The sequence below is a fragment of the Capsicum annuum genome, unplaced genomic scaffold (assembly GCF_002878395.1).
Source record: "Capsicum annuum cultivar UCD-10X-F1 unplaced genomic scaffold, UCD10Xv1.1 ctg4778, whole genome shotgun sequence".
Taxonomy (NCBI): Eukaryota; Viridiplantae; Streptophyta; class Magnoliopsida; order Solanales; family Solanaceae; genus Capsicum; species Capsicum annuum.
Genome location: NW_025855447.1, coordinates 8,093 through 31,580, shown reverse-complemented (window position 1 = coordinate 31,580; position 23,488 = coordinate 8,093).

The window sequence follows — 23,488 nt, the reverse complement described above, 5'->3', positions numbered from 1 at the left end:
TATTGAGTATCATCACATCATCATAATATCCTTCGACCTTGTCTGGTATCATCACATCACCATATTATCCTCTGTCCTTGCCAGGTATCAATATCATCATCATAGTATCCAACTCAATGTCACATAATAGAGGGAAAGCCCCACAAGGACCAAAGTAAATAACAAGCCCCATTAGGGAGAAAGTAAATTACAAGCCCCGCTAGGGTTAAAGTAAATGATCATGAAAAGAGAATAATGATAAAGTAAACTCCTATAATTCAACATTCATCATCAATATCACGTAGTTAATTAGAGTATATATAATAGGTGCACGGACTCCATCCATAGCTAAAAGTGTGTAAACCCAAAAGTCTATTGCGCGAAGTAGATGTTAGGACTAAATCATTATAATTGTATATAAAGGGTAAGAATATCTCATGACCAAAGTAAATAGTAGTGTCAAATCATAGACTGGAATATATCTTAGTTAAATCTTTAAAACATCATTATTAACCTCTTTTATACATTTAACTTATAAATTAAGTTAGGCAGTAATTATTTTGAAGGAATCAATTTCTTGGTAGAAAGTGGGCTTTAACCCATAGTTAATGACAATAACAATAGGATTATAATCTGATTGGAATCATATAAGTCATTGATGCAATAATGATGAATGTACTGAATCTATGTATGCCACCACTAGTATTCAAATCAATGAAATCATAAGCATCATACTGCATCATTCTCCATCCCATACCATAGATATGTGTATGTAAGCGCACACACACATATATATTCATAAACTACAACTGTAGCATTTACAAGGATAAATACTTCCTGGATATCCAATAAATATAATAATATGTACTTTGGTGCAGTAATGTGCACGGAATAATCATAGCATCATAATCACCGTCGTAGTCCCACTTATGTATCCGAAGCTTATATAAACAATCATATTAGCAATCCATCTCATATTTATAAATCATAGCCTAACTATGATGCATAACATCTCTACAACTTATTGAGCATATTTTAATCATCTCACATATAAGAGGAATTTCATATCTAGGAGGCGAAATATCAAAAAATATCTTACATATATAGGTCATTATCTTGACTATGGGGGATATTGTATCTAAAGAAAATTTTTCACAACTAAGAGGGACTATCATCTCTATGGGCCAAATATAAAGTGTAAGAGGAAATAGCATCTCTATGGACCAAATATCAAGCCTAGGAGGAAATAACATCTCTATGGGCCAAATATCAAGTCTAAGAGAAGATAGCATCTCTTTGGATCCAACATCATTTCTATAAGGAAATCATGCCCACAAGCCATTTAATCATTATCTAGTGAAAATGTTATAACAATTCACAAAGCCATGAAGTAACTTTACTCTAAGGTTTTCTAGTCTCAACTATGGCTATTATCCACAACTAAATCCCCAATGCTAAAATAGGTCCTGGACTAAGTGAACCATATAATTCCACTTCTAATCCTCTATTTCCATCCTTATACAATTGTTACGACCTAAACCAAGGCCTATCCATGACAGGTATCTCAAGTCCCACGTTGACTGGAGTCACCCCTACACCTAACAAAACAAAACCTAATACCCCCCAAGGTTAGATGAATTGCAAACATATAAGAAGATAGCATGCAGTAAGCTTAAGAAATTTCAAAACAAGTCTACAACTAAGGATCGATGATCATCCAAATAACCATCCGTCACCACCTAATATCCATAGTAGTCAAAACTAAGCCTTCTAACCAAAGTACCAAAATTGATTATTAATAGAGAGATGGGACATTCCCCAAACCATAGCAAAAAACAAGTCTAAATAGTATAAGACATAAGAGACCAAAACATGAAATGTAGACTTTTAAAGTATGGTAGTTCACCACTTCAATGTCAACTCACGAGGTGACCCCAAATCCTAGTCACTGAGCAAGACGAATAAAAGTATGCCCAATTCCTGCATCATGTGGGGAAATAGTATCCAAAGACGGTTAGCAGTTGGAGCGCTAGCATTAAACTCAAGATAAGGATAAATAATTAATTGGTCAACAGTTCGAAATCATTAAAAACCAATACAGATAATCAAATGCATATACATATATGTAATAGATAGCCGGATATGGAACAAGGCTTAACATGCACTTAAAAACCTCAGTCTAGATTGTGTAGCTGAACCATCATAATATGTACCCACAGGCTAGATGGCCACTAGATTTTACCCCTTGGTCAAGCCCCAGTGTGTGTAGTTGTACGAATTTGAGAATAATCACATATATATGCTTAGAGGACTCAAACCTCCCAATCATATACTAAGGTAACTAAAGCATCCGATATTGTGATGATTTATGGGGGTCTCGAACCTCCATAATCAGGAAATAATAATGAAGAGGACTACAACCTCCAGTGTAACTTTGACCTCCATATTGGCAAACATGGTTTCCAGTATTGGTCTCTCGGACCTCCACTTTTACGACTCAGCTATACAACCCCCATTAAAGCCCAATTAAAAAACTTATCACACAATCATTTTCATTGAACCACAACACACATTAAGGCCTACATTGCTGGTATCATCATACCAAATACAATTGCAAGGTAATAAGAAGATGCTGAAAAAATTACATCATTGCGAAATTCAGAACCCCCTTGATTAAATTTTACAAATTCCCACTTCTCTCAAAATTAAATGCAGTTTCACATTATAAGGTTGGGTCGTAACCACTTCAAAAGTTACAAGTTTGAGAAAATCACAATTCCCTAGTTCATTCACCATAAATATACACCCACAAGTTCAAAACCATAATTAAACTATTAAAAATTATATATAAATCATGGGAAAACATTGTTCAACAATAAGAATTGAAAAACTCTCAACCCTTGTTTCAAAACAAAAATAAACTCTTGAACAATACTTTAAATAAATATTTTTAACAAATTAATAATCAGGGAAGAGTAACATGCCTTAAACACCAAGAAATATGGAGAGAAATAGACCATTGAGCCCTTAGCTGACAAAATTGAAGAAACCCTAACATGACTTGCTTGAGGGAATTTAGAGAGCCTTTTGGAGTGTTTGAGAAGTTACTTTGATTTGTTTATGAGTTCTAATGAAATCCTAAAGAGTTTATAAAAGGTGGATTTTAATTTAGGTAAGAGGGGAAATGTCCAGAATTCCCTTAACTTAAAACCTGAAAAAGTGCCGCCACTGACTACGGGTCAACCAGTGACTCGTAGCCACTCCTTACGACTCGTCAGCACAAGTTGTAACCAAAAAAGTCTCAGGACCCTCACCCACTATTGACCGTATGACTCAACTAATTCCACCTGCAATGAGACCCTATGACTCGTAGGATCCAATAGTAATCAATGCAAAACCCAATTGCTTAAACATTGGATATCCTATGACTTGCACCCAACGACTCATCCCAAGTTCTTCTGGCTCATAGTGAGCCACTCGTACTCAGAGCAAAACTTAACCACTAAATTTTTTATTTGGTTACAATTCCATCCCTACAACTCATTATGAGTCTTTATGACTCGTGCCCCTGAGTCATACCCAAAATAGAAACTCAAGAAAAATTAGTTGGACACCTTAAGACTAGGTTTACCTGACATTTCAAGATACATTATGACTCATCAGGTGAGTTATAGCCATGGCAGAACGCTCAGAACTAAGAAAAATTTTTTAGGACTAAAATTGGGGCGTTACATACACCCCCCTTAGGTTCATTCATCCTTGATTGATAGGACAAGGCATTTATTATCACGATTTGACTTCACATACCTCTACTCTTACTTTTAAAAAAGACAAAAATCAAAGATTCCAAGGAAATCACCTTTTCCTTTAACAAAGTCTAAAAACAAAGATGTTAAGGAATACACATACCTTAAGCATAATTATTCAAAATAGGGAACAAGAATGGATACTTGGACTTCATATCCTCCTCGGTTTCCCAAAGAGTTTCTTCAACCTTTTGGTTGCTCCAAAGAACCTTTACCTAAGCCACATCCTTCATTCGTAATTATCGGACTTAAAGATCCAAAATCTCAATCGGGACCTCTTCGTAGGACAAGGAATCCAAAATACAGACCTTCTCAGAGGAACAACCATTGAAGGATCACCACACACTTTCTCAAAGTAGAAAGATGAAACACTAAGTGAATAGAGCTCGAACTTAAAGGCAACACCAATTCATATGCAACATTACCAATCCTCTTTAAAACCAAGTACTGCCCAATCTAATGGGGGTTTAAGCTTCCCATTCTTACTAAACTGAATCACTCCTTTCGTGGGAGATATCTTTAAGAACACCCAATCACCCACCCTAAACTCTAACTCTGTTCACCTTACATCCGCGTAGGACTTTTGGTGACTTTGGGCAGCCATAAGTATATCTTGAATCACCTTCACCAATTTCATGGCATGGTGAACCAAACCAAGGCCAAAGAACTTATTTTCATAGACCTCAAAAAACCCAATAGGAGACCTACACGTTCTACCATATAAGGCCTCAAATAGAGCCATACCAATGCTAGAGTGATAACTATTGGTGTAGGAATATTCTATGAGAGATAGGTGGTCAACCGAACCACCCCTATAATCAAACACACAAGCTCGAAGCATGTCTTCCAAGACCTCAATCATACTTTCTGCTTGACCATCCTTTTGCAGGTGGAAAGCAGTATTAAGGGTCACCTTAGTCCTCAAATCTCGCTGGAAGTGCCTCCAAAAGAGAGATGAGAATTGAGTACCCCGACTAAATCTGATGGAAACTGGAGTACCATATGACTTTATAGTCTCCTCAATGAAAAACTTGGCATAATCCTTGGAAGTGAAATTTTTCGTCACTAGCAAAAAGTGAGCACACTTAGTCATTCTATCAACGATGATCAAAATCAAATCAAATTGCCGGTGAGACCACGAAATATCAGTAGTAAAATCCATATTAATTATCGCCCATATCCATACTGACAGTTCAATTTCTTGAGTCAACCCACTGGACCTCAAGTGCTCTACCTTTACTTTCTAACACACTATCCACTTTGTCACAAAATTTGCCACATCCCACTTTATATTATTCCACTAATAAATTCCCTTAAGATAATGATACATCTTCATAGAATAGGGATGAATAGTATAATGCGACTCATGAGTTTTTGCCAAAATTCATCCTCGTAACCTATAAACATCTAGAACACATAATCTGCCTTGGTTCCTTAAGATACCATCATTGTCGATCTCGAAAATCATCATTTTCTTCCTACATACATCATTCTTGATTTACATCATGATAAAATACAACACTAGTTTCTCCTTTACCTTAGCACCAAGATATAACCTCATCATCTCTTGAAAAATCACACTGCCATTCTCAAAACCCAAGCGATGAACTCCGAGATTAGCCAAACGTTGAATATTTTAGACTATATCCTATTTCTCCTCATCCACATGAGACAAGCTTCCCATGGACAACCAGCTAAGATCATCAATAATCACGTTAGCTTTACTTTAATGATAGTAAAGACTCATGTCATAGTCCTTTAGCAATTCAAGCCACCTCTTTTGCCTAAGATTCAATCTTTCATGGTGAACACGTATTGCAGGCTCTTATAATCAGAATAAATAACAACATGATCTCCATACAAATAATGCTCCCAGATCTTTAATACAAACACCACAGCTAGCAATTCCAAATTGTGGGTTGTATAATTCTTCTCATGAACCTTCAGCTATCTAGAAGCATAAGCAACCCCCTTGCCATGCTAAATCAACACACAACTCAGTTGCACCGATGATGCATCACAATATACAACAAAATGTTAGTGCCTTTAAATAGATTTAAAATTTGAGACGAAGTCAACTTATCCTTGAACTTCTCGAATCCACCCTCATAAGCATTAAACCATTAGAATTTCACCTTCTTCTACGTCAACTTAGTTAAAAAGACAATGATAGAAGCGAAACTTTCTAGAATCCTCCTATTGTAGTTGGCTAAACCTAAGAAGCTTCGAATATGTGATGGAGTCGTTGGTCTAGGACACTTCTGAACCACCACAACCTTTAGTGGGTCCACCATGATCCCTTCACTAGAAAAAACATGACCTAAATATGTCATGACATTTAACTAAAACTAACACTTAGAGAACTTTGCATACAAACATTGATCCTTTAGGTTCTTCAACATAAGGCGGAGGTGATCGGCATGATTTGCCTCACTCTTGGAATACAACAAAAAAGAAAATCACGAACCAATCCAAGAACTGATGTAAAAAATGATTCAAAAGTTCCATAAATGCGTCTGGGGCATTGGTCAAACCAAAGGACATCACCAAAAACTCAAAATTACCATACCAAGTTAGGAAAGAAGTCTTAGAGAAATCCGCCTCCCTAATCCTCAACTTATGGTACCCAAACTGATGATCAATTTTGGAAAAGAACTAAGAACCTTGAAGAAGATCAAAGAGATCATCAATCCTCAGAAGTGGATACTTATTCTTGAAGAAGATCAAAGAGATCATCAATCCTTGGAAGTGGATACTTATTCTTTATAATTATTTTATTCAATTACCGGTTATCAATAAACATCTGAAGGGAACCATCATTATTACACATGAAGAGCATGGGAACACCCCACAGAGACACAGTAGGGCGGATAAAACCCTCATCAAGAAGATCATTCAACTTCTTCTTGAGTTCTTTCAACTCAACCATTGCAATTTGATAAGGAGGGATAAAATAAGATGAGTGTTCGAAAGAATATTAATCCCAAAATCTACCTTATTGGGAGGAATACCAGGAAGATCATCAAAAAAACACCTTGGGAAATTCTCTCACTTATCTCCATTTGTTTCTTCTTTTCTTTTTCCAGTTGTTTCATATATACCACAAGTCTATAGATGTTTATATATTTGTTTAACAAGGCAGCCTTTCTCTCCAGGATCAACTCATAGAACAAACTTGAGGTTAATTGTCTAACTCTTTCCCTCATGATAGACATCAATCCATGAGCATAACGTGACAACTAATTAAACTTTAAGGAATACTGCTTTACTAATATTCTATCATGTTTTAGACTTATAAATTCCTCAACATTTGCCTCTCTCATCTCCTGGCACTAGAAAAATCATCTCACAATGCGGACACAATATCATCACCCCTAGACTGGTCCCACTCCTTATACCAGTGTACACCGCATCCTTCAATTAATAAGAAGGGAACTCTACACCCTCCATTTAAGAATGATTCATTTTTCTTCTCTGACAAGAAGCTTGCATCATGCGGAAGATCCTTTCCATCTCATCAATAAAGTTCAAAGAATCTTCCACAACTTTGGAACCTATGAAAACAAGAGGATTCAACCTCATAAATTGGCCAACTCAAGTGGCCTAAAATGATAGAGAAATAGAAGTAAAATGCTTAGTCTGAGAGGCAACAAATTAGGTAAGCTAATGAATCGACTGGTGAAACTCAGCATTAGACATGTCTGCTCGACATACTTGAGGAGGGATAGATAGAACCAGTGGAGCTCTCTCAGGGCAATTAGACGTAATGAGTGTAGACCGAATTTAAACTTCTAGAGTCAGACGAGCTCCATGCACATTATCCTCAAATAGGATAGAAGAGTTTTCACGAACATCAAAAGATCTGGGAGGCATGATCTAAAAAGAGAACAAAGAAAAATTAGAGGTGATTCAAGACCTTAGACTCTATAGTTTGAAATAGAACAACATGAAATGGAAATATTCGTAGATGCCTCATAGCCTCTCCCTTGTAATTGTGGCATGCTACAAACCAATTAAGAGACTCTACTTGACACGGCTTTGTTGGACAACCAATGACATCAAACCCAGGCTTTGATACTATCTCTGTCACGACCCAAACCATGGCATGGCCGTGATGGGTATCTTAAGTCCTACGTGAACTAGAGATCACCCCTACATATAAACAAACCAAACCCAACCTACCCTAAGGTCAAATGAATTCTAAACATATAACTAGATAGTGTGAAATAAGCATAAAAAAATTCAAAACAAGTCTATAACTAACCACTGATGACCAGACAAACAATCGACCATCATCGCCTAATATCTACAGTAGTCAAAACAAAGCCATCTTAATAAAGAACTAAAACTGAGTGTCAATAGAGAGTCAAGACATGCTCCCAACTAGAGCAAAACATAAGTCTAAAAAATCTAAGACATAGAGACCAAAACGTGAAATATAGACTTCTGAAGTATAGAATCTCACCACTTCAATGTCAACTCAAGAGCTGATCCCGAATCCTAGCCACGGAGCAGGAAGAATAGAAGTATGACTAATTGCTGCATCTTGTGGGGATACATTGTCAAAAGACAGTTAGCTGTTGGAGTGCTAGCATGAAACTTAAGATAAGGATAATATAATGAATGGTCAACAGGTCAAAATCATTAAAAACCAATGCACATAATCAAATGTGTGTATATATATATATATATATATATATATATATATATATATATTACATTGAGGGATAGGAAACAAGGTTTAACATGCAATTAAAAATCTTTCTCTAGATTATGTAGCTGATCCGTCATAACATATACCCACAGGCTATATAATCCCTAGCTCTCATAGGGGACTCGAACCTCCAAATCATATATTAAGCTAACTTAGGCACCTGATAACGTGATCATTTACGGGGGACTCAAACCTCTCTAATCATGAAATAATAATGAGGAGGACTCAAGACTCCTTCATGACTTTGACCTCTATTTTGGCAAATATGATTTCCAGTATTGGTCACTCGGACCTCCACTTTTATGACTCAGCTACACAACCCTCATTAAAGCCCAAATTAAAATATTTATCACACAATCCCATACATTGAACCATAAAACACATTAAGGCATACATTGTTGGTTTTATCATACCAACTAATCTTTAAAGGTAATAATAACATGCCAAAACAATTACATTACTCGGGGAAATTCACAACCCCATTGATTCTATTTTACAAATTCCCACATCTCCTATAATTATAATCTAATTTCACAATATAAGGTTAGGGTCATAACCACTTCAAAAGTCACATGTTATGGAAAATCACAATTTCCTAGTTCATTCACCATACTCATGTACTCACAAGTTCAAAACTACTAATAACGCATGAAAAATCATATATATAAACAATGGGGAAACATTATCCAACAACAAGAATTCAAAAAACCTCAACCCTTTTGTCAAAACCAACAAGAATATCTCTTGAACAATACTTTAAAGACATGTTTTTAACAATTTGCCAATGAGGAAAGAGTAACATGCCTTAAACACCAAGAATTTTTTAGAGAAATTGATCGTTGAGCCCTTATATAAATAACTAGATGAAACCCTAGCTTTACTTGCTTGAGGGAATTTAAAGTGTTTTTTGGAGCGTTTAAGAAGTTACTTGGATCTATTTTTTAGTGCTAATAACACCCTAAAGGGGTTATAAGATGTGGATTTTAATTTGGGTAAGAAGAAAAATGTCTAGAATGTACGTAACTTAAAAGCTGAAAAAGTACTGCCATTGACTATGGGTCAACCATGACTCTTCGCCACTTCTTACAACTCATTACTACGAGTCATAACCAAGATATTCTCAGGACCCTCACCTACTATTGACCCTATGACTCAACAGAAGCCACCCGTAATGAGAACCTACAACTCGTACGGTCCAATTGTAATCAAAAGAGAACCCAATTGGGTAAACACTGGACATCCTATGATTTACACCCTGTTACTCATAACAAGTCCTTATGCTCATAGTGAGCCACTCATATTTAGAGAAGAACATAACCACTTAATTTATGATTTTGTCATAATTCCATATCAATGACTCATTATGAGTCTTGATGACTTGTGTCCCCAAGTTATACAGAAGATAATAGCTCAAGCATCATTCATTGGACATGTTACGACTAGGGTCACCTGACACGTCAAGACACATTACGACTCATCATGTGAATCTCGTTATGTGAGTCATTACTAAGGCAGAAGCTCTGAACTTAGATAAAAATTTTAGGACCAAAACCCGAGGTATTACAACAATCAATGCCACAAAATAGGCTAAGCTATCTAGTTCAACTTTAAGATGTTAAGAAAGACATAACCAATTCTATAATCGGTACTTTGTATAAACCATGGGCATTATAGCTAACTCTACCCAAACTACGATTTAAAGGTCACCATACTAGACAAATAGGGTTGAATATTCTAATCATAATCCCAACACTTAAACCATATTCCAAATCTAGCTTTATATATTATATCCATGCTACAAATTAGTCCAATATTGGAAGAAGGTAATAGGATTCTAAACGGTATTAAATATTTTGCCTTATAGGTCAAAATCCTTCGTCTAGTCCCAAAGAATTTACCAACTAAGACCAAGATATTCAAATCATAATAAAGCCTAATATTCACATTAACAAGCAATATATATATATCACAGGTCATCTTCGAAGAAAAGTCAGTACAAGCCTATCTCAAAGACGAATTGCAAAACCTTACAACCTTCACCATATGCTCATCTTCACTTTACCATCCTAAACATGCTATCATACTAACAAAATCATAATCCACTCATCCAAACTAGTACAACGATACCCATATTGCACAATTGTACTTCGAGTCCAAAACCAAATGTTCATACATGAACAAGCAATCATAACCCTCAAGGAATAGATGAAAACAACTCAAATTTTGGGCTAAAATTAAATGCTAAGACAAATTGGAGTTTTGGGTCTTAACTAAGAAATTCAACCATGAATTTGAATGATTCATACCTTAAATTTTAAGATATTCATGTTAATATATGATAATTAAGATCCCACGTCAACCACACAAATCAATTTATAGTTAATGTACCTATTTAGGGTTTTGGGGTGTCAAGGGAGATGAGAAAATGCCAAAATTTGAGACTATGGGGTTTATTTATGGAACCCCAGGCAAAAACATACTATGATTGCCTTCTAAGGACTTTGATCGCGCTAATAGCAATCACCATAGAGTTGTGCCATCATCTCGCTTCCTCACACCATCATAGATTCTGAAAGTTGAAATTTTTCCAAGTTTTGACCAATGCCCCGAGACTCAATCGGGATTCAATTTTCACAAACAAACTATGTAACCCCATTAAATTCAACATTCCAAACGCATTAGTAAAGTCGTATTTTCCATTGGAGGTCATTCAAACAAACTATAGGTCCAACACCCATACGTATCGATTTTCAAATTTTTGATCAACAGGTCAAAATGAGCTCGGGTGCACTGGGACCTAAACCAAAGGTCTACCTAGCCTAAAGTTGATATTTTGAATCTGCTGGTGTAGTAGGAATTTGTATCCAAGATTGTTTCCCTATTGTTTTCTCCAGATGACCATTTGGAACAAACAAAGGCTTCTAAATACGAAATTGGTTCTAAAAAACCAAACGAGCTGCCTGGTAACTGAACCGTCAGTCCCGGCAAGTCATAAATGACTTGGGGCAACTATGTAGAAGCTCAAATAGTGAAAATAGGTAAAAATATGAAAAATGACTAGAAGGGTCATTAAAATATCCACTGCTTAAAGGACTTTCGTTCCTAAATTTCAACGGATAGAATGAATCTCAAAAGCACGTAGTGGGACTGCATGCTTCATGCATGACTTCTCAGATAATCTCCACTAAGAGGGAATAACTTCAAGGGATTTTTCAACAGGAATCCTTTTTTTAACTAGCACCTCTTACTCCACTTCTAATTAGGCAAAACTTAAATTCAATCACTAATTGGCATCAAACTAAATTGAAAAATAATGATTGAAGAAAAACTGAACCAACAACACACTCATACCATCTCTAAATCTCCACAAATAAACAAAGGCTCATCAAAGGCAAAAACAAACCCAGACATAAGTCATGTAACTGACTCCAAATCCAAATATACACTTCCCTTATCAAATAATACTTGCTATCTACTCCAAACTAGAAGGAGAATAATCAGAGACCTATCTGCATAATCTCGTCATAGAGAACTCAAAGAACTGAAGGTGATCCGCTGAAAGTCCATATGGTAAACATTAGAATATACTCAAAAGGGACTATTTGGGCACACAAACAGAGATAATTAATGGAATGCAATCTAAGACATTGCTACAATTAGCCCGGGTGGAAATAAAAATTATGGTCCAAAAGATCTAGTCATAACTATTTATCACTGGACTATCCACTTAGGATGTCCTATCAAGCATGAATTGAGCCATGCTGAATCCAACTCAAGTACATTACTCTCATTGAGTATATCATTCAAGATTTCTAAAGAAAACTTAAAAATCTAGGTCAGAGCTGAAAGAACCAATATCCAATCCATAGGATACTATCTAAACATTTATCAAATATAATCCATCCAAAATTAAGAAGTCCGAAGTGACAAATACGGAGTAGGCTCAACAAGCCTAGAAATGAAATTGAAACTGAGACATTCCTAAAATAAAGGTTGCATGCAAGCTCTACAACACAAAGCTAAAATTTCAATAACAAGGTTGAATCGCTCAATCTCAACTATCTAAGCAAACCCCAGAGATAGTTAGGCACCCATACTCTAAACTTATCATAATTTCCAAATCACCATTTCAAGGCGTTAAATCCAAAATTAAGCCACCAAATCCAAACCAAGTCGAATACTCACATTGACCATACTATCAGAATCAAGTATATCTGTACCATATCATATCAAGCCAAAATCATAACATAGCTAAAGAATAAACTCACAAAAGAAGATAATACATCGGAAGACACAAGAAATCCTCTTTTATCCGCTGGAGGGCATGAATTATGAAAACATACTAAAAATTATAAGGGCCACAAATTACACTAGTGATGGAAGAAATGCAAACAATGTGGAGAAATGTAACTCAAGCCAAAAACTAACCAATCCAATAATTTCTTGAAGAAGAATAGCCCTAGGGTCCTATCATCAAGGAGAAATACCACACCAATCCTCATTAGGCTGAACAAACTCTAAAAAGGGGACTTCTCAAATCCACCCAAGAATTACACATCGAAGAAGAAATATACCAATCTCAAAACTGATATCAAAGTTAAGACTGTGAGCAAAAAATCAACAACTCAAGAAGAAGAATTTGCAATTGCCAAGTTAAGAAGCGATCTATGAAAGGATACCTATCTCTAACTATCTAACTTCACTTAAGGCAAAACCATAAATCTGCAAAATAAAAAAGCATCCAACCTCTACATTAATAAAAAGACAACACATCACTAGGGAACGAACCCAACAAACCTTTGAGATTAATCCATGACATCTCAATCTCAATATTAAAACAACTGTCGCGTGGTGAAATAGTCACAACTGAAGAACGAACCTCAAACTGGTCAATCTTGCAATCAAGCTATATAGAAAGGGATAGCCAAAACAAAATCCTCCACAAACCAAGAGGCAAGTCTAAGAATCTTGAACTCAATAATAGGAAATATAACTAAATTGCCAAGTCTAAAATCATAGCGAAACCACAAAAGTGCAACATACCTTTAATAAAAAATACATCCCCAAATCAATCCAACATAGCTAACCAAGAGAGAATACAGTCAACCTTACTATGCTATGGAAAAGAAATTATCAAATTGGGCTATATCTAATCAAGCGACCGAATAAGATCACAAAATATCAAATATTAATATCAAATAATATCAATAACTTCAACTAGTGATAGCATTAGCAACAACAATATCAAAATTGATAAAATGAATAGGCGGTACAAAAATAAATATCAATATCATGTACCACTCAAGGGCAACAATAAGGACAATATACCAAGATAAATAGAATTTAAACCTAAATGCTACACTCATAATGTGAAATATTAGCATAGATCTTCTCTATCCACTAATAAAAGAAATAAACAACAAAGTAGTAACATAATCATGAATTCAATAATAAGGAACATAATAGCAAATAACAATTCATCAAGGCATATAATCATAAATGTTATGAAAACCCCAATACACATCATAAAAGGTAAATATAGGAAATAAAAGCACAACCATCTTGGAGAAATCCACAATCAAATACCTAGCGATCATAGGGTGAATAAATTTAAATGGGTCAAAACTTGGTCATACCAACTAAATCATCAACTGAGTAACCAAATATACTATGTTAAACTGAATATGCCGCAATATCAACTAGGGAATCGGATGTCGGGGACACTCTCTAGTGTCGTAGCCAATCTCACTATAGTCGTAGCAACTCTTAAAGCATCAATATGGAGAAAACCCAAACAAAGCCAGTGGCTGGCCAACTGACACTGAGAGAAAACTCTAGTAGAGTATCCATCCTTCCTACAATTATAGCCTATGTCAGAAAATCTAGGCTAGCAAAGAAAACATGCTAACTCCATATGATCGACTAACTCATATCAGAGGATAGCTCAAAAGTAGTGTCTCATCACAACATATCCAAACCATAATCCTAGAATACTTGGAGATACTACCCCTCGTACCATATAAAAACTCCGCAAGTATGATGGGGACTATGCCCACTATAATCATCACAACTAATTTAAGAACCACTCATAGTCTAGAATACTATCTACATAGAGATAATATGTTGCAAATGATGAAGAACTCCACTGAAAGAATCCTCACTCAGAGATAAAATACCAATATCACTATACAGATGCCATAGCCTCTTGCAGCCATTTCTATAAGTTTCAAAATATGCTCTCTATGGTCCTATCATAATCAATAACCCAAGGAAAGAAAGACTCAGCTTCTATCAAGTGCTTCGATGCCAAATAGAGTGACAATACTAGTTCTCTAGCACATCCTTACACCAATGTAGTGCTAAGAAAGACATAGCATAGGACTGAGTCTGGCTCACTCGAGAAATCCAATCTTATACTCAAAAACACATATAGAACCTGGTGAACACCATTAGACCCAACTCTTTTCTAAGAATTCATCAATAATTCAAATGCCATCCATGGTTGAGAGAGATCTACAACATGACTCAAATTTTCGTTGCTAAACCTCAAAGGCTCAAGTAGTCACAATCTCAATTAGAGCCTAAACTGGCCTAAACCCCCTTTTGTTACCGCTGAAAATCATTGATATCTATCTCTGACTCTCTAGTTTGATGTTGTGCTAAAACTCTAGAAACGCATGCTAAAGTCTCATTTGTATATATCCCCAATATTGTATCGTCCTTTGTGGATAGAATAAAGTTTAAAAATGTTTTTGAGTTAAGTAGTGAATTTTCTCAAATATCAGTGTAGCCTCCTAAAGATAGGTTACGGACGTTTCTATATCATTCATAGGACTCTACCAACTCTTAGCTCTTATACTAACACACCATTAAAACCTAGGCTCTGAAAGCATTTTGTCACAACCTAATTTCATGAGTCATGATAGTGTCTACTATAACCCACATTAAGGAATACCAACTACGTATCCAAAATGGCTAGTAATATACTACCAAATAAAATATGAAAGAATGCAAAATAAACAATACAAAAGTTCAAATACATGAATAAATCCCAACACCTAGTGGTATCAGTTTAAGACCCTCTAATATACAAGTGTAAAAAATTTAAATAGAAAAAGAATTACACCAATAAAACTTATCTCTAAATACAATACAGAGACTAGTCTAATACATAAGAGAGAGATAAGTAATACTCCAAACATTAGGACCTTACTCTGAGTCTTTGAATCATGGTTGCTTTGTACGACGCACACATTAATGGCAATAACTTGTACTATGATCTCTAGGCTACAAAAGTGTAGTATAAGTACCAAAGGAATGGTACTCAGTAGTCAACTACCAAGTGAGTTCAAAGATTAAGAAGATATACAGAACATATAATAAAATGGAAACAACACCCAAGAATCCAGAAATCATATAATAATACAATGACATAATAATGATTGCCTACTCTATTTATGTCCAAGCGACTAAAATATTAAGACTAGGGAAATAATAAGAATCAACTATCCTATTCTAGTTATATTCATGAATCTCGATAATAGACTATATATCACATGCCAGTATGAAAAGTACAAGTACAAGGAAGATACATATAATTATACAAGTTCAAGGAATGGGTATTCAATACGAATAATTGAAGGAAGAGATGTACGATAGTTCTATGTCTACGTATAGCAAGGTGTGTGTGTGTGTATATATATATAAAAATGAAGTCAACTCAAGACATAACCTAAATAATCATGTCTTCACTTTAAGACCTGATTATACTCCTATACGAATTTAATACTATCATACTCAGGGTTCTAATCCACATGGCTAGACAAGCAAAATAATCATGCATAATAATCAATCACAAAATAGAAGAGGCCAAAAACATACCTCAAATCTTGATACTGAATTAATCAAAAATATGTCATAAGCTAGACATAATAATGATCATAACAATAATAATAACAATATCAATGACAACATGAGTAGCCGATTATTTTAGACAACCAAAAATCTAACAGAGCTTATTCTTACCCTTACCGCTTTAGGCTCAAAAGGCTCAATCAATATACAACAACACAAGGCATAGTTATCACACATATCTATTCAACCATCCCATACAGGATCATAGATATAGGTGCATATTGGTGATAGGTGATACTTATGAAAAATGGATGAAACTGAATCAACAAAATCATAATTGTCATCATAATAACTCTCATCGCTGAAATCAACCTTTGACCTTGCTTCATATATGATCATCACATCATCCTCCGTCCTTGTTGAGTATCATCGCATTATCAAAATATCCTACGATCATATCGGGTATCATCACATTATCATAATATTCTCTAGCCTTGCAACTTATCAATATCATCATCATAGTATCAAAACCAATGTCACATAATATGGGGCAAGACCCACAAGGTCTAAAGTAAAGTCCAAGACCCACAAGCGCTAAAGTAAATGTTAAGCCCCACGAGGGATAAAGTAAATTATAAGTCCCATGAGGGCTAAAGTAAATAATCATGAGAAGAGAAGCAAGATAGAGTATACTCCCTTAATTCATCATTCATAATCAATATCACATTGTTAATAAGTGTACATATAAAAGGTGCACGGACTCAATCCATGGCTAAAAGAGTGTAAATCTATATGTCTATTTTCTGAAGTGGACTTCAGGAGTAAATCATCATAATCATATAGAATGGGTCAAAATATCTCAATACAAAAGAAAATAGTAGTGTCAAATCATGGACCACAATATATCTCAGTTAAATCTTTAAAACATCATTATTAACCTTTTTACACATTTAACTTATTCATTAAGTTAAGTAGTTATTATTGTGATGAAATCCATTTTAAGGTAGAAAGTAGGTTTTAGACCTTAGTTTGTGACAACAATCATAGTATTATAATCTAATTAGAATCGTATCAGTCATCGATGCAATAACCACAAATGTACCGAATCTATACATGCCATCACATATATTCAAATCAATAAAATCATAAACTTCATACCCCATTTTCCTCCATCACATACCGAAGAGATATGTATGTAAAAACACACATACTTATATGTTTATATACATTTATGAACTATGACTATATCATTTAAAAGGATAAATACTTCATTTGGTTAAATAATGTGCCTGGCATAATCATATCATAATCAAGGTCTTATGCTCACTTACGTATCCAAAAATAATAAAAATAATCATATTAGTAGGCCATCTAGCATTTATAAATCATTGCCTAACTATGAGGCAGAACATCTCTATAAGCTATTAAGCATATCTATAATCAACTCATATATAGGATACATCTCACATCTAGGAGGCATAATATCAATAAGTATCTTGCATCAATAGGTCATATCTCATGACTCTGAGGAATATCATCTCTAAAGGTCATTAGTCATACCTAAGAAGGATTAGCACCTCTATGGGCCAAATAACATATCTAAAAGGAAATAGCTTCTCTATGGGCCAAATATAAAGTATAGGAGAAAATAGCTTCTCTATGAGCCAAATATCAAGTCTGAGAGGAAATAGCATCTCTATAGGCCAAATATCAAGTCTAGGACGAAATAGCTTCTTCATGGGAAAAATATAAGGTTTAAGAGTAAATAGCATCTCTATGGTCCCAACATCAATTCTATAATAAAATCATGGCCATGAGAAACTCAATCATTATTCAGGGAAAATACTATCACAATTTACCAAGCCAAAAAGTAAACATACTCTAAAGTTTTCTAATCTTAACTATTCCTAAAATCCACAACTAAATCCCTAAGGCTTGCCCAACTTTTGGCCTAAGTGATCAAGATAATCCCACTTCTAATCCTCGATTTCCATGTCTAGGAAATATACGCCCCAAACTAGGCTAAGGTATCTAGTTCAACTTCAAGATGTTAAGTAAGTCATAACCAATTCTACAATCGGCACTTCGTCTAAACCATGGGCATTAAAGTTAACTTTACCCAAACTACAATTTCAAAGTGACCACACTAACCCAATAGGGTTCAATATACTAATCATTATCCCAACACATAAACCATATTTCAAAGAGAGCTTCATATATTATATCCGTACTACAAATTAATCTAATCTAGTGAGAAGGCAATTAGATTATAAAAGGTACTAAGAATTTTGCCTTACTGGTCCAAATTCCTCATCTAATCCAAAAGTATATAGTAATGAAGACTTAGCAATTCAAATGATAATCAACCTAACATTCCCATTCATACATAATATACATATATATATCACATATCATCTTCAAAAAAGAGCAGGTAGAAACATACCTGAAAGCTGAACTACAAATCCTTACACCCTTAACCACTTCCTCATCTTCACTTCACCATCCCCATAATACCTTCACACAATTAGAATCATATCCTAGTTATCAATGTGAGTCTAATAACACCCATATTGTTCTATTGCACTTCGACTCTAAAAATGACACCAAAAAATCCAAAGGGGTCCCACTTATGGAAAATGCATTTTTGAGGTCGACCCAACGTTCATACATGAACAAGGAATCATAAACCTCAAGGAATGGGTGAAAATAACTCAAATATTTGGCTAAAATCAAATATTAAGCCAAATTGGGGTTTTGGGTCTAAACTAAGAAATTCAACCATGAATTCAAAGAATTCATACCTTAAATTCAAATATGAATGCATTAATAGATGATAACTAAGCTCCCACATTGTCGACATAACTCAATATTGAGTTATTATACCCATTTAGTGTTTTTGGGTCTCAAGGAAGAAGAGAAAATGCCCAAATTTGTGTGGGGTCTATTTATGGAACCCCAAGCAAGAAGATAGGGAGATCACCCTCTATGGGTCAGGATCACGCTAATGTAAATCGCCATAGGGCATATTCTATGATTGCGCTACCTATCTTCATCATAGATGAAAGCTAAAACTTGGAATATTTCTAAGTTTTAGCCAATGCCTCGAGACTCATTTGGGATTTAATTTTTGCAAAAAAAAAAACTACATAACCCCACTTTTGTAAGAATTAGTTAAGTCATATTTTTCATTGGAGGCCATTTAGACCAATTTTGGGTGGTCCCATGCCCATATTTATCAATTTCCAACTATCTAACCAATTGATCAAAATGATCTTGAGTGCACTGATAGACAAATCAAAGGTCTACCTAGCTAAATATTGATATTCCAAATCTTCTAGTGTAGTCAAAATTGGCATCTGAGATCATTTTACGAAGGTTTTCACCCGGTGGCCATTTAGAACAAGAAAAGACTTCTAAATAGGGAATTGGTTCTAAAAAATCAAACAGACTGCCTGATAACCAAAAATGTCAGTCCAAATAAGTAATAAATAACTTGGAAAAGCTATAGAGAAGCTCAAACAATGAAAATAAGACAAAATATGGAAAATGACCAAAAAGGTCATTACAAGCCCATATATCCATAACAAGATCCACACTTGTCATAGTTATTAAAAAACATAAAATATAACTTAAAAATATAAGGAGGGTATCATTTAAACAAAAAATTCAAAAACAAAGGTTGCATGCTCTTTTTATTTTGACTTCGCCAAGTTTTTCGATTTCTCTCTTAATTAAACATACAAACAATAAAACTTATCTAAATCAAAACTGCATACTAAAGGAGGAACCCCAAACCTACAAAAATAAAGTTTGACAACCGTATAGATGGATCACCACTGATATGGTCGGTCCAACCAGCGGATAGGTTACTAGGACTGGACAACAACCCAATCTTTCTTTTGTTAGATCTAAAAAATATTTCCTTGAACTATATCATCCTAAATCCCTTAATTAGCATCCCTTTCTAATTAGTGATACCTCTTGAAAGCCTAATGATTTTCCTATTGCAACATTTGATATAGAATAATAGGCTGGTATTGTTGAGACAAAGTTGTAAAACCCAAAATACATAGACTTAATGAAATCCAATAACTCTATGAAGCAAGTATTAAACGTTTCCAAGTATCCATTCCAATTAGAAAGGTGGAATATAATAATGGCATGCAAAGATTTCCAAGGACGACAGAGAATGTGGAGAAAATGAATATAATTGATGAACTGCAATTAGTAGTGGTAGGAAAATTTTTATTGTTGACCAGAATTGGATGACTTACGTAATCAAATTAAAAATAAATGCAAAATTAAAAGGTGATTGAAAAATTAGACTTTTGATACATAGACACATCCTAATGAGAATCATCTTGAAGGAGGATTTTGTAAACATGTTATCCAAAAATGTAACCCACATTACAATAAAAGATAGGATAGCGTTAGAAATGAGACTTTTCATTTATGATTCTTATTTAAAACCTGATAAAGAGACCACACAAAGAAAGTCTTGGATCTCGTTTCCAAATTTTCCACGTACTTTTGTGAATGATGATGCTTAGTTCTCTATAGCTTGAGCTGTGAGGAAGCCAACAAATTTTGATACAATCACAATTAATCAAACTCGACCTAGTTGTGCAAAGGACAAAATTTAGGTATATTTTTCTGCTAAATTACAAGATTATGTGGAATTAGAATAACAAAATGTCAAAATAAATAAAGAAATAATACACAAACGAAAGACACAAAATGATATGTTGCCAAAGTATTGTCACACATGTAAGCTTTAAGGATATTTAGAAGATGGATGCAGAATTTTACACATGAAAAAAAAGCAAGAGGTTAAATTAAGCAACAATGAAAAGGAAAAAAAGATGATTTGTATGATAATCAACTTTAGAAAAGACACATTAATGGTAAACTAAGTTTGGCAAAGGGGAATTATACGAGTAAGATATTTAGGATTACGAAAGGTAATACCAAGTTAATAAGTGATTCTATAGAATGGATAGACACATCTAAAAATTAATTATTTCTACATACTCCTTTGTTGCATTATAGAACCATGATGAGTGTGATGGTGAGGGAGAAAAGGAGAATGTTAAGACCATGAATAACAGTAGTAATATGAAGGGGAAAATACAACAACATACAATATTAAGATCACTTAACATGAGTGTGAGCTAAATAGGAAGAAAAAAGAAGAGGAAAGCATTGAAATTAGTAACAAAGGGCATTTACTAAATGAAAGTGAAGGGGAAGAGTGTCAAATAAGTAATCAAAATAATGATAAAAATAAAAGAACTATTCCTCATTCAGAGGATATTACAATTTTATGTAATATCATGGCCTCTAAATAAAAAATAATACATCTAAGCAAGGTGAATGATATGGTGTTAGATGATAAAAGGCAGAAAGTAGCAACATATTCAAAAGATCTTCGGAGGATGGATTTTGGAAAAAATCATGTAGAATTTTAAGAGCATCTACACAACTCAATGACATGGAAAAGAGAGAGATGGTCACCACAACTAAAGAAGATATAGAAAAACAATTAGCATAGGCTACTTTTCATACCCTATTATAGATAGATGCATATGATGTAGGGATAAAAACCAAGGATATTGATTATTATACAACTATATATTCCATCTAGGAACTATATGCTGAGAAGAGCATTGATATATCAACAATTCAGATGTTAGAGCTGACTACAACAAAAACAAAATCAACACTTCTAGAAACCTGAACAAAATAAGAGATTATTAAGTTACTTCATGGTTTGGTAACTCATTACATCAGTAAAGAAGGAAAGAAAGCTATGATTCATCCATGAAAATTTTAAAATAAAGTATAATAATTGGTGTTTCAAGATCACTATGCAACGTAGGACTACTTTCCTAAAGTTCTTTACAATATATATTAGTCGCATGTTATAGTCATATAGAAGACAGTGTAAAATAGTTTACATTGTATTTTAGGTACATATACCCTTAGAGTCTTAATAGTACTATATTAATCATATGAAGCTAAGTCGTTAGGTCAGTAGCTGTAACGCCTCAAAATCTCATCCCGAAGTATCACACGATGCTTAAGGCTACAAGTAGCCCTAAGCTAACCTTTTGATCCTGCAACTACTTCTAACACTTACTTTAGGATGAATAAACCAAGCAATAGTGCTATATTATATCATTTTGAACTGAAGTAACTAAAAATCAATATCTGGATTGCAAGACACTGAAAAATCTAGAAACTTCAACTGACAGTCCGACAAGCCTCTACTTACTAAGAACTAGAGATTCAGTGGGACAAAACCCCAACAGACTCGTATAGAACTAGAAAGGTATAAACCAACTACTACAAAGAATGAAATCATGAAAATAGATCCTCAAACTATGAGGACTCACCAACAGTGATGATGTGATAGAGGTAGTCGAAGATCACTGTCACTGTCGAGACTAACCACCTGAACCTACATTATGAGACAATGTAGCACACAGACATATATGTGGATCAGTACTTTGAGGATGTACTGAGTATATAGGGGTGTATACCTTAAGTAAACAATCTCAATACTCTTTATGAATCCATGCATGCAAATATGAATGACTCACATAGCTTGAATAAGTCCAAAATATAAATATCATAAGTCATGAACAATGAAACATGTAATATAAATCTCGTGATTCATTATACTTAGTTCTAAAATTTTTATTCTCCTCTTAATCTCAAAGCTTGTAAACCAAAAAAGGGAATCTTAAAACAATAACTTTGAAACTTATACTTTTATCTTAAGGAGAATAAAGAACTTGTTTTGAAACTTTAAGAATTCAAAGACTTATGACTATGGAACTTTGGGACTCTTTCAGAAATTGAGAGTTTCTTCTAACCAACATAAACCATATGAGCTGACAAAGAGTCCAACGTCTTGCCCATGTTGGGGAGAGTTGTTCTACCCTTGCCATCGGAATAGAATCTTAACTTTAGTGATCACTATCTTAACCCACTTGGGGTAAATTATCATCCTACAGTGGCCCGTAGTTCTGGAGGATGAAATCTTTGAATCATGCCCAACTCGGTGCTAAATAATACTCCCATACTTAGGCTCAGAGCTTTTAGAAAAATCCACTTTGAATAATACTATAAT